This window comes from Neophocaena asiaeorientalis, unplaced genomic scaffold (assembly GCF_003031525.2).
Source record: "Neophocaena asiaeorientalis asiaeorientalis breed wild unplaced genomic scaffold, Neophocaena_asiaeorientalis_V1.1 scaffold105, whole genome shotgun sequence".
NCBI classification, from domain to species: domain Eukaryota; kingdom Metazoa; phylum Chordata; class Mammalia; order Artiodactyla; family Phocoenidae; genus Neophocaena; species Neophocaena asiaeorientalis.
The window spans coordinates 2,529,130-2,540,129 of NW_020172162.1; the positions used below are offsets into that span (position 1 = coordinate 2,529,130).

Consider the following 11,000-nt stretch of genomic DNA (forward strand, 5'->3'; position numbering starts at 1 on the left):
GCCCCGGAGACCTCCGGGCGGCAGGTGGGCGGCCGGCGCTGCTGGCTCCCGGAGAGATGCTTTGTCTTTTCCCCGGGCAGGCAGCGTGCAGGCTGGCACAGGCGCCCGGCACCTCCCACACACGACCCGGGGCGAACTAGCGAGCCACACACGCCGTTCCCGGGGCCGAGCCCAAGTTTCCTTTGTTTCCCCGGACCTGCCATCTTACCCCCTAAAAGAAAAGTGTGAGCCTCCCGCGCGGCGGGCAGCCTCCAGTCCCAGCTGTGACTACGGCGCGGACCCCGGGGCTCCCTCGGCTAGGGTTTTCTCCGATTTTCGCCCCAGAGGAAGGGGAACCGTGCGGGGTTTGTGGGTGTCCCAGACCTGGCGACGGGAACAGGGCGCCGGCACGCGCGTGCCCTTCCCAGGATGGTCGGCCGGGCTGGCAGGCGGCGCCCGCGCTCAAAGCAATGTGTGTGTGCTCGGCCCCGCGCCCGTCACGCCCGCCCCTTCCCCCAGCCACTCGCTTTGTTTTTGGAGCTCCTCGTGTTCGCCTGTGAGAGTTCTATGGGGCATCCCAGGTCCCCGTCCCCCTGAGAGGTGGGGAGCCGCCCGCCGGGCGCGGACACGCTGCCCGGACACTGGTGACGACTGAGTTTCGGTCCCCGGCGCTCCTCCCTGTCGCCACTGGCGGACGGGGGCGAGGAGACGATAACCCACTCTGAGGGGTGATTTCCCACTCCCCAGCCCTAAAGGCCCCGCCGGCCCTCACCACACGGCTTTGCTCCCAGGTCCTACCCAGGGAGCGGGAACCTCCTTGGCGGTCCCATTAGAATTCGCTGCCCCAGTGGAATTCCTGGGGACATGCTTCTTTGGTCTCTGTTGCAACGTACTTGCTCATTATCCTTTTAAAGAGCAAAAGCTTTCGGGATAAGGCTTTTACTTTTCCATAGCTGCCATTAGGCGATTTAATGAACTGGTGCATGTAGGAGATTAGTCATTATTCTGCAAATTTGAGTGGAATATATTTTCTAACCATCCTATTGTGAAAACTTTCAAGCACACAGTGAAAGTATAAACTCTTTTACTGGTGGAAGGTTTTTTATTTAATTTGAGTTGCGGGACATAATCTTTTTATTTAAAGTTTGCCCAAGTGGTTTGCCGTCTTTGAAGCAGAGACCAAACATAGTAAGGCTGTAAATTTGTTTAAATTTTACTTTTGCAGAGCAACCTGGTTAAACAAGGTTTGTTTTACGGAAGCAGAGTGGCAATGGAATCCACAATAGTTGGTCTGTGACTGAATGGGCCTGTGCCTTACTGGTCAACCACTTTAACTCAGTAACTTTCCACGTTTAGTATGTACTCTGCAACACTTGAATTTCTGTCCTGCACCAGCGGATTTTCCTGTTTTACAGTATTATCACCTTGTATAGAAATAACCTAGCCTGTTCCAGGACGTGAATGGTCTGTGGCCCAGAAGTGCCTCGTCCCAAGGCAGGGCCCATAGGAGAAGCTGCTTGTTGAACTAAATGGTGGTATTCATAGGATGCATTAATTTTGTCCTGCATCTCCTTTTTCTATTCCTGGTCCCCTCCTCCTCCCTCCTCCTTGTTATTAATTTGAAGAGATTAACTAATGGAGTGGTTAAGAATAGATTCTAGAGCCAGACTGCCTTGGTCCAAATCCCGGTTGTGCTACTTTTACTTGAGGCAAAAAGCCTCCGTTTCTTCATCTGTAAAATGGAGATAATAGAGCCATTATGAATTAGTTATTAAAGGGTTGTTGTATATAAAGTGTTAGAACAGTGCCTGCCTTACCCTGGGAGCTCTCAGGTGATATTTGCTCCTGCACTGAAGGTCTCAGGAACCTTCTTTGCAGCTGTGTGATTCATGAAAGACATATCAAGCACCAAATAGTACCCAAATCTGGTAAGGCACCTCATCACCAGCTAATGAGACTGCATAATTCACGAAGCAAGGCCCTTCATATCTGCCTAGCAGTTCCCCTGGGCATCCTATAAGGGGTGTTACCTGGGGCTTTGACAATTCTGTACCCTGGAGGCTTAGCCCTCCTAGGGAAGTCCTCATTACAAATCCTTCATGCCACTCTATTTCCTATATGGCAAGAAACTCAAGAAAACTGCCTGAATCTTTCCTCTAGGTTTCTTTCTGTGAATTCCTTCTTCCTGTTCATTCTTCTCTTCTGGTTTTCCGTAGTCATTTGTTTGCTTTTCCCTTAGTCAATAATAGCTCATGCTCCTAAGACTATACATTGTGAATCTCAATAGTTATCCTAGAATTTTTCTTAAGACACATTGCCAATTTACATTTTTATAAAGAAAGTATTTCATGGAACGATCTTGTAACTGATGGATTCCATACATTGGCATATGTGTGGAAAGTCATAGCTTTAAGTTTTAATATTTTTTCCATGAGATAGCATGTGACCCAATTTTTTGATGCTAGTTCTCTTATGAGTAAAATTAAGGAAGCAATATGTACAATTTCTTAGTGCAGAACTGTGAGGAGTGATGAAGAACCAAACTAAAGATCCAGAGTCTAGGTAGACTCTGAAGTCAGACCTGGACTTGAACCCTGCTCCATCACTTTCTAGGGGTCTGACTTTGGGAGAGCTTCCCAACCTCTGACACCTCAGTTTTCTCATCTGGAAAATGGGCTAATAATACCTGCCTCACAGGGGTATGATCTTCACTGAGATAATGTGTATGGTTAGCAGAGTGCCTGGCACATAGTAGGGACTCGCTAAGCTGCCACTTCTGTTGCTGTAGGATCTATTCATTATAGTGTGGCTTTTGAAATCTTTCATTTGTATAGCAATTGCTCTTTTTCTCAAGCATCTTTGCAGGTGGTATTTTGTATGTGCACCTATGAGGTCAGTAAGGCAGACCTCATTTCTGAGGCACAGAGAAGTTAAGTAACTTACCCAAAGCCACATAGCCAGTTATGGTACCTCACCTAAAACCATGACCAAAGTTTCCTGACCAGATCCCAAGTGTTTTCTGTTTTGCCAACAAGAGCAGAGACACGTCTTCCTACACCATATCCTCTTCATCAAGCACTCAATCAATGTTTGCTGGCTGAATAGGCTAATGTTAAGGGAGCAGGTTAATTTGCTTTTTTAAGGTAAAATAGTAAATCCTATTTTTAGGGGAAGAGAAGATATTACTTGACATTTTTAGAACGTCAACAAAATGGGTATGAAATATATTAATCCAATAACGGATGTTTCTTCTGTGCTTTATAGCAGAAATGGTGGCTGGAATAATTAAATAATTCGTTTAAATTCTATTCTGCAATATGGTGGTGTTTATGTTCACAATACTCTTCCCCCTTATTCCGTACCACCATTAAATGCCTTAAATTCCATGCATTTAATATTTTGATCTATCCTGGTTTTTTAGCTAAGCTTTGTTCCAAACCCAGGAACTCCCGCCTGCTCCAACCATGAGATGGCAGTGAAGGTGACCAAGTGAAAGAGCGTTTTTGACTGAGTAGGTTCTAAGTCCTGGGGCTGGAGCTTGTTGAATCAGCAGATGGAGTCGCAGCCTGACTCTCTGTGGGGACGTGCTGCCCTCTGCTGACCATAGGAACCCCTCAGCTCTCACTGTCAAAAAATAAAATAAAACCCCTCCTTTGTGCCGACTATAAAAGCCCTGAATTTTTGAAGCCTTGTAAAGCTAATAAACCGCAATGAGCTTCCTTGACTTATTAGTTCCTTTTTTCCCTCTAGAGACTCAAAGAAATTCTCTCAGGTCTTAGGCTTCAATCAAACAAGAAAACAAATGTAAAGTGTAGTAATTGTATTATTTTCAAATGCAAATTGGTAGTAGGATGCCTGCCTCTAAGCATCCTGGGGATTTTTTTCTTAAGGAAATGAAACAAAAAGAAGTAACTCTTAATCTCCTTGGCCAGAATTTAAATTCAGTGTCTCCATTGTGTGTTGTTAAGGGTGTGAGAAAGCCAGTCTTCTCATCGACACTGATGGGATTATAGAATGGAATTTGACATCTATCAGTATTAAAAATACATATCCCCCTTAGACCTAGCAGTTCTAATTTTAGGAACTTAGCCTACAGATATACTTGCAGAAATGCAAAAGGGTTTTTGCAGCACTGCTTGTAACAGCAAAGGATTGGAAATCACCTAATTATCCACCGATAAAGCCCCAACTAAAGAAATGATAGCATGTCCGTATCACGAAATATTATAAATCATTTAAAAGAGCATAATATATACTACAAAGAAAAATAACCAAATAAATTCTTAAGTGAAAAAAAGTAAGATACAGAACACTGTGTACACTAAGGTACTATCTGTGTTGAAAGGAAGGAAGGAAGGAAGGGGGAAAGGAAGAAAGAAAGAAAAAGCTAGACAGAAAAAGAGATTATTTCCAAAGGGATACACAAGAAATTGATAGCGGTACTTGCCTCTGAGCAGGGAGCTGGCTGGGCTAGGGCACAGAAGAAGTAAGAGCCATTTTTCATTACATACTGGTTTGTACTCTTTGAATTTTGTACATTACTTATTCACAAATAGATAAAATCATTTAAATAATGTCAATACATTCTGTGGCTGACTCCCATAAAGCAAATGTGTGGAAAACGGATTTTTTCCGGCCCCCGGGAAAAAAATTCATTGTACCCCACCCCCACCCCGCCTTCTCTCAGGAGCCCTCCTTCCATCATTCACAGGTTCTTGAACAGAAATTATAGTTTTGCCTCAGCTCATCCATCCAATGACAACTGTGAGACCAATTCTCTCGAGTCCAGATGGTACACACACAAAAGCTTTTCAGGAAAAATGAAGAACGGAGCTGAAGAAATAATAATGAGAAATCACTTGGCAAATCATCTATTTCATCATTTTATTCTCCCTGTGGTGTCTTGAGCGGCCGAGGCTGTTAGAGGAAGAAGAGCTTGGGGTTGGGGGTTGCTTCACAGGAAGGCCTGAGCTGGGAGGGGTTAGTCCCTTTAAGGGAGCTTTTAAAGATTCCCCTTCCACTCCTGGGCAGGAGATGGAGGCGAGGGCTAATTCGGTAAATCCTAGCGTGGTTGAAACCCTACTTCATCCTCACAGAAATGAATCTTCAGGCCACAAGAGTGCTACATCATTTGCCATTTACATGTGGACCCTAAACAATCCTTTGCTTGGGAATAATGAAACTGGAAGAGTGGTAAAGTATATATATATTTTTCATGCTCCTATGATTTTCAGTCTTATTTCCATATCCTTTGTTTGTCCAGGTCCTTCCTTTTACGTTAGGTTTCAGGCAAGAGGGTCCCTTATGCTACAAGAGATTAGTAAAATTTTAAGTGGCCAGGAAAATTGGATTAAATATTTTTACAAACCTAAATAATGTTATAACATGTAACACAATGGTCCATTTCATAAAATGTGACATTGTGCCGGAAACAAGAACCACATTTTCAGACTTTGTGAAATAACAGTCAGCCATTAAAATAAGATTAAGTGATTTTTTTTTTTTTTTTTTTTGGCTGCACTGCACAGCATGTGGGAAAACTTAGTCCCCCAACCTGGGATCGAACCTGCACCCCCTGCAGTGGAAGCACAGAGTTTTAACCACTGGACCGCCAGGGAGATCCTAAGGCTAGGTGAATTTAATAAGCTAGGTTGAAAAGGGATTTCTCTATTGAGAGCCATATCTATATATATAGATCTTTGAGTTAAAAAAAAAAGTCCTCTCAACATTCTTTTACATATTTTTTTCTTTTTCAGATTTTAAGTGTAATATTTTAAGGCCCAATATAGAAAAATTTGGAAAATACAGAAAAGTATAGTAAAGAATATTAAAATTACTCATAGACCCCTAACCAGAAATAACCACTAATAATAAATTTTTTAGTATTTTCTTTTTGATTATGTATATACTTATGTATTTAGAGTTTGCTGGCTTATTTGTTTTGCTGAATTAGGAGCAAATGTGCATACAGTTTTCTATCTTGTTTTTTCCACTCAATAGAAAACAGTAAAAAAAATTTAATCATAAAATTTGAGGCCACATGACAAGATTAATGAAATAATGGGGTGACCTGTGCAAGCGACCAGCTAGGGTTTCTGCAAGATCCAAATTCACCCAGGTCCTCCTGGCTTCAGTCTGGTGCACTGGGGGCATTTATTTGCTCCAAATATTGATGGGGGTGATTCAGGGTTCAGGGGTTGGCAGGGCTTCCAGGACCGCAGGGTCAATTTCTGGACTCTTTTGGAGCTAGGAGAACACTGGGTCTCTGCATCCCTGCTTTCCAAGAAGGGATGCTCTGTCCCTTGTCCTCCCTCTACATTCCCCACACCCCAGAAGGCCTTTAGTGCAGCCTTATTAGAATTAGAAAAGGGGAGCTGATAAGGATGAGAGCCAATAGCATTGTATCTGAATTTGTGTTATCTCAGGACGTATTTTTGGCAGCCTTTACTCTATTTTTCTTTGTCATTACATGTTCTTCAAAAACATTATTCATAATGACTGTACAAAATTCTTTCTTATTGAATGTTTGTTCCTATTGTAGATAACCTCATAAACATCCTAACACACATGTTTTGTTTTCATTCCTGGTTATTTCCTTAATGGTACATTCCTAGCTTGGATCTTGAAATAAACAGCCAAATTGTCATCTAGAAATGTACACTCACAACAGCAATGTGTGAGATTGCCAAATCCACAAACCTTTGCTGAACGTGAGAATTATAATAGAAAAATATTTTTAAATTTCATAGGAAAAAAATCTCATTTGGACTTGCATTTTCACTATCAGTGAGATGAAGCTGTTTTCAGTTATTTATTAGCCATTTGGATTTTTTTTTTATGAATTGTTCTGCATACATTTTGCATATCCACAGAAGTGACATGTGTCATGAGTGTGCTCAGGGTGAGGAGACAGTAAGACTCAGATGTCATTTGGTTAGGTCACATAGAACCTACGTATGGAAAGGATGCAGAAGTAAGTCAGTGCAGTCAGCCGGCCTTCAAAGCAGAGAGATCTACAGTATTTTCCAGGCTAGTCAGAACATGTTTTCAGACCCTGAAATCCTCCTTGGGGGTGCACAATTGCAGATGATAAAATCTAGGTGAATGAGAGTGAGATCAGTACTTCAGGAAGCTTACTGGTCTCTCTCAACACCCAGTCTTACATACTTGAGGCTAAAACAGTTCTGTACATAAACTCTAATACAGGCCACCACCACTGGACCTGGAGCACCTCTTCAATCTTGGAGTTATCATGCTTCCTGATTACAGGGTATGGTGCCCTGAGGCATGAACTGGGTCCTCTTAATCACTTTCAGCCTCAAAGGAGAACACATCCTGGTTCAAGTATATTTTCAAAGTTAGAATATTTACTATAGGTCTTAGTTGTCCACATATCTGTGGGTGTCAAACTAATACTTTTTTTTAAAAAATATATTTATTTATTTATTTTTGGCTGCACTGGGACTTCGTTGCTGCGCAAGGGCCTTCTCTAGATGCGGTGAACGGGGGCTACTCTGCATTACGGTGCGTGCACTTCTCACTACGGTGGCTTCTCTTGTTTTGGAGCGTGGGCTCCATAGTTGTGGACTGTGGGCTCTAGAGCGCAGGCTCAGTAGTTGTGGTGCACAGACTTAGTTGCTCTGCAGCATGTGGGATCTTCGCAGACCAGGGCTCAAACCCATGTCCCCTGCATTGGCAGGCGGATTCTTAACCACTGCGCCACCAGGGAAGTCCCTAATAAGTTCTTGAACCAGCGAAAAGCCTCTTCCTGTTGTGTTCTTATGTATTGTAAGAACTCTTTACATATTAAGAAACATTGGCTCATTAGAGATTTGAGTGAGGCTTTTGCTCATATGCTTATATCTGACCAGAGTCAAATTAAGTATAAGGACAGCCAGACAGTGCCACGTGTACCAATCTACAAGGGACCCTACAGCATCATCAGAAGTGAAATGAGGAAGAAAATATTTTTCTTTTTTTTTAAGATTTTTGTTTATTTATTTTATTTATTTATCTTTGGCTGTGCTGGGTCTTTAGTTGCAGCACGCAGGCTCCTCATTGCCATGTGCGGGCCTCTCTCTAGTTGTGGCGTGTGGATTTTCTGTTCTTTTGTTCAGACGTGCAGACTTAGTTGCCCCACGGCATGTGGGATCTTAGTTCCCTGACCAGGGATTGAACCCGCGTCCCCTGCATTGTAAGGCGGATTCTTTACCACTGGACCACCAGGGAAGTCCCGAAAATATTTTCTTTAAAACCATCCTCTCCAGAGAATTCCGTATGTGGTTAGAAGCAATATTTGATATACACTTGGGGAAGTACTTGAATGAAGTAATATCCAAACTGTTAACCTGTTTTCTTGCTTGTTTTGTTTTGCCGGTTAATTTGCTTAAGATAACGGAGGACACGTCGAATGGTGCTGCCATTCCTCTCCTTTAAATTTCTCAAACTCTCCTCTAAAGAAAGGTAGAAGGGAATTCCCCAGTGGTCCAGTGGTTAGGACTCCATGCTTCCACCGCAGGGGGCACGGATTCAATCCCTAGTCAGGGCACTAACTTCCTACATGCCACATGACGTGGCCAAAAAAAAAAAGGTAGAAGTATTTTAAAATATTGAAGGTATAACAATTAGTTACCGTACCCAGGTTACCCAAATGTCTTGGTTACTTTTTACTTATTCTTAGCCCTTTTTTTCTGCCCCAACATGCTAGAGGACGATAGCAACCTACATTAGCATCAATATCTCTGGACAGCAGCAATTCCCAGGGGAGTCATTGGGAGCACAGGTCTGCCGGGAAATCAGACCCTTCAGAGGGGGTGTGGTTTGAAAGAGTTTCCTAGAGTTTAGAATCACTAGTGATGGCATTGTAGCTTTATTAATTAGCAATAAAGGGTGTAGCATAAGTTGTAAAGCGTTAATCAGTAAAAAGCACACATATGACACAATGAGTAAACAAATAATTTAAAATAATTAGTATTTATTCCCTGACTGTGTACCTGCCATCGCAAATAAGGAAGTTCAGAATATAGTGCTTAATTTGCAATTTTTTCCCTTTAATTGCATCTGCCACCTGCTGTTAATTTGAAGCAAATTAAACCCTGAAGGCAGCATCCAAAAGTAAGAAGACTAAGCAGATTTCACTTTTTGGCAAAAATTATACAACAGCTTCCCCATCTTCAAAACGGTGAGTCATTCTTTTCCAGATGTGATAAACTATTTTCTGTTTCAATAGCATGCCCCAGGAAGTGACACGGTGATGCCAAGGATATGACAACCAACTCCCTTCTGCATGCTGGGCTACATAAGCTACATGAAACCCTTATCTCTTTGGGGTTCTATACCAGTGCTGTCCAATATAATTATAATGCAAGCCACATATTTTAAATGTTCAATTTTCTAGTAGCCACATTAAAAAAGTAAAAAGAAGCAGGTAAAATTAATTTTGGTAAGGTATCCTATTTGACCCAATATATCCAAAATATTATCATTTCATCATGTACTCAATATTAAACAATTATTGATGAGATCATTTATATTCTTTTTAGGTTCCATATTAGTTATCTGTTGCAGCATAATAAATTACTACCAACTTAGTAACTGACAAGAACACATTTATTATCTCATTGTTTCTGTGTGTCAGGAATCTAGGTATGACTTAGTGGATTCTCTGCTTCCAGGTCTCTCAATCAACAAGGCTGCAATCAAGGTATCAACCAGGGACAGGGTCTCATCTAAGGCTCAGCTGGGGAAGAACACTTCCAAACTCACATAGGTGTTGGCAGGATTCAGTTCTTAGTGACAGTCAAACTAAGGGGTTCACCTTGCTGCTGGCTGTCAGCTGGAACCCACTCTCGGTTCTTTGCCACATGGGTCTCTCCATATGGTGGGTTACTTCATCAGAGCCAGCAAACAAGAGTCAATAGAAAGAGTCTACCAGCAAGATGGAAATTACAATCTATGTCATATAATTGTGGACGTGGCATCCCATCACCTTTGCCATATTCTGTTGGGTAGAAGGAAGTCACAGGTCCCACCCACATTCAAAGATTCCAAGAAGGTGTGAGGCAAGGATTATTGGGAGCCATCCTAGAAACTGTCCACCACAGTACTATCTTTGAGATCCACTGTGTATTTTCCACTTACAATACCTCTCAAGTCAGATCAACCACATTTCAAGGGCTCAGTAGCCACTGACTAGTGGCTACCATATTGGACAGCAGTATTCTGTAACAGCTTAAGCCCATACATCTGGGAATTACAGGATACCCGAAAACCGGTGTGAGCAATCGTGTTTATATGGACAACTTAAACTCAAAAGAATCGAAAGTATAAAATATAGAAGGTTTAAAAAAACATTTTGTTACTTTTAATAGGTAAAGAACTTGGGACTTCCCTGGTGGTCCAGTGGTTAAGACTCCACGCTCCCAATGTAGGGGGCTCGGGTTGCATCCCTGGTCAGGGAACTAGATCCCGCATGCCGCAACTAAGAGTTAGCATGCCACAACTAAAAACAAAAAAAGATCCCACGTGCTGCAACTAAGACCCGGCGCAGACAAATAAATAAATATTGAAAAAAAACCTCTTATTACTATCATTTTAAATCTGGATCCTCAAAGAAGCTAAGGCCAGGAAAACAGTTTTGCATTTGTTTTTACAATTTTATATTATCCTTCGCACTTCCCCTGGCTTACTGGGCAAGTCCTATAGGCTGAGAGAAAGAGCTAAACAAAGGCAATTTACAGAAGGGTTAGGTAACCATAATATCAGAGGGCTCCCAGAAAGATATCTTGGTGAGTAATCTTATACTTTTCCCCTGCTTGATTCCTAGCAGGACCACTTTAGCCAGTCAAAACAAAGAATCGATCCTTGCATAATATTTTACCAGAAATAGGAGGCTCAGAGGAGGGATGAAGATGGGGATAGTTTCCAAGCAATTCTCCAGTTTCCCACTTGACCCCTGTGCGAGGCAGCCCTGTGTGAAGAGGGGCTGATCCCTGATAAATTAATTAAACAGGGAGGCCATT

At 42.3% G+C, this 11,000-nt stretch overlaps 2 long non-coding RNA genes across 3 annotated transcripts in view; one reads left to right on the forward strand and one right to left on the reverse strand.

The window, feature by feature from the left end:
• Positions 1–775, reverse strand: part of LOC112406260 (uncharacterized) — a 3,914-nt gene extending 3,139 nt beyond the window's left edge. Inside the window, exon 1 of the long non-coding RNA XR_003004523.1 lies at positions 209–775. This is a non-coding gene — a long non-coding RNA (uncharacterized LOC112406260). The remainder of the gene's footprint in view (positions 1–208) is intronic.
• A 3,424-nt stretch (positions 776–4,199) lies between these two features.
• Positions 4,200–10,442, forward strand: LOC112406438 (uncharacterized). 2 transcript variants are annotated; one of them, XR_003004556.1, is made up of 3 exons: positions 4,200–7,503; positions 9,064–9,160; positions 9,654–10,442. It is a non-coding gene; the product is annotated as an uncharacterized LOC112406438 (long non-coding RNA). The 2 variants fall into 2 exon arrangements; XR_003004557.1 differs by having other exon boundaries at positions 4,200–5,172.
• The last annotated feature ends 558 nt before the right edge of the window (positions 10,443–11,000 follow it).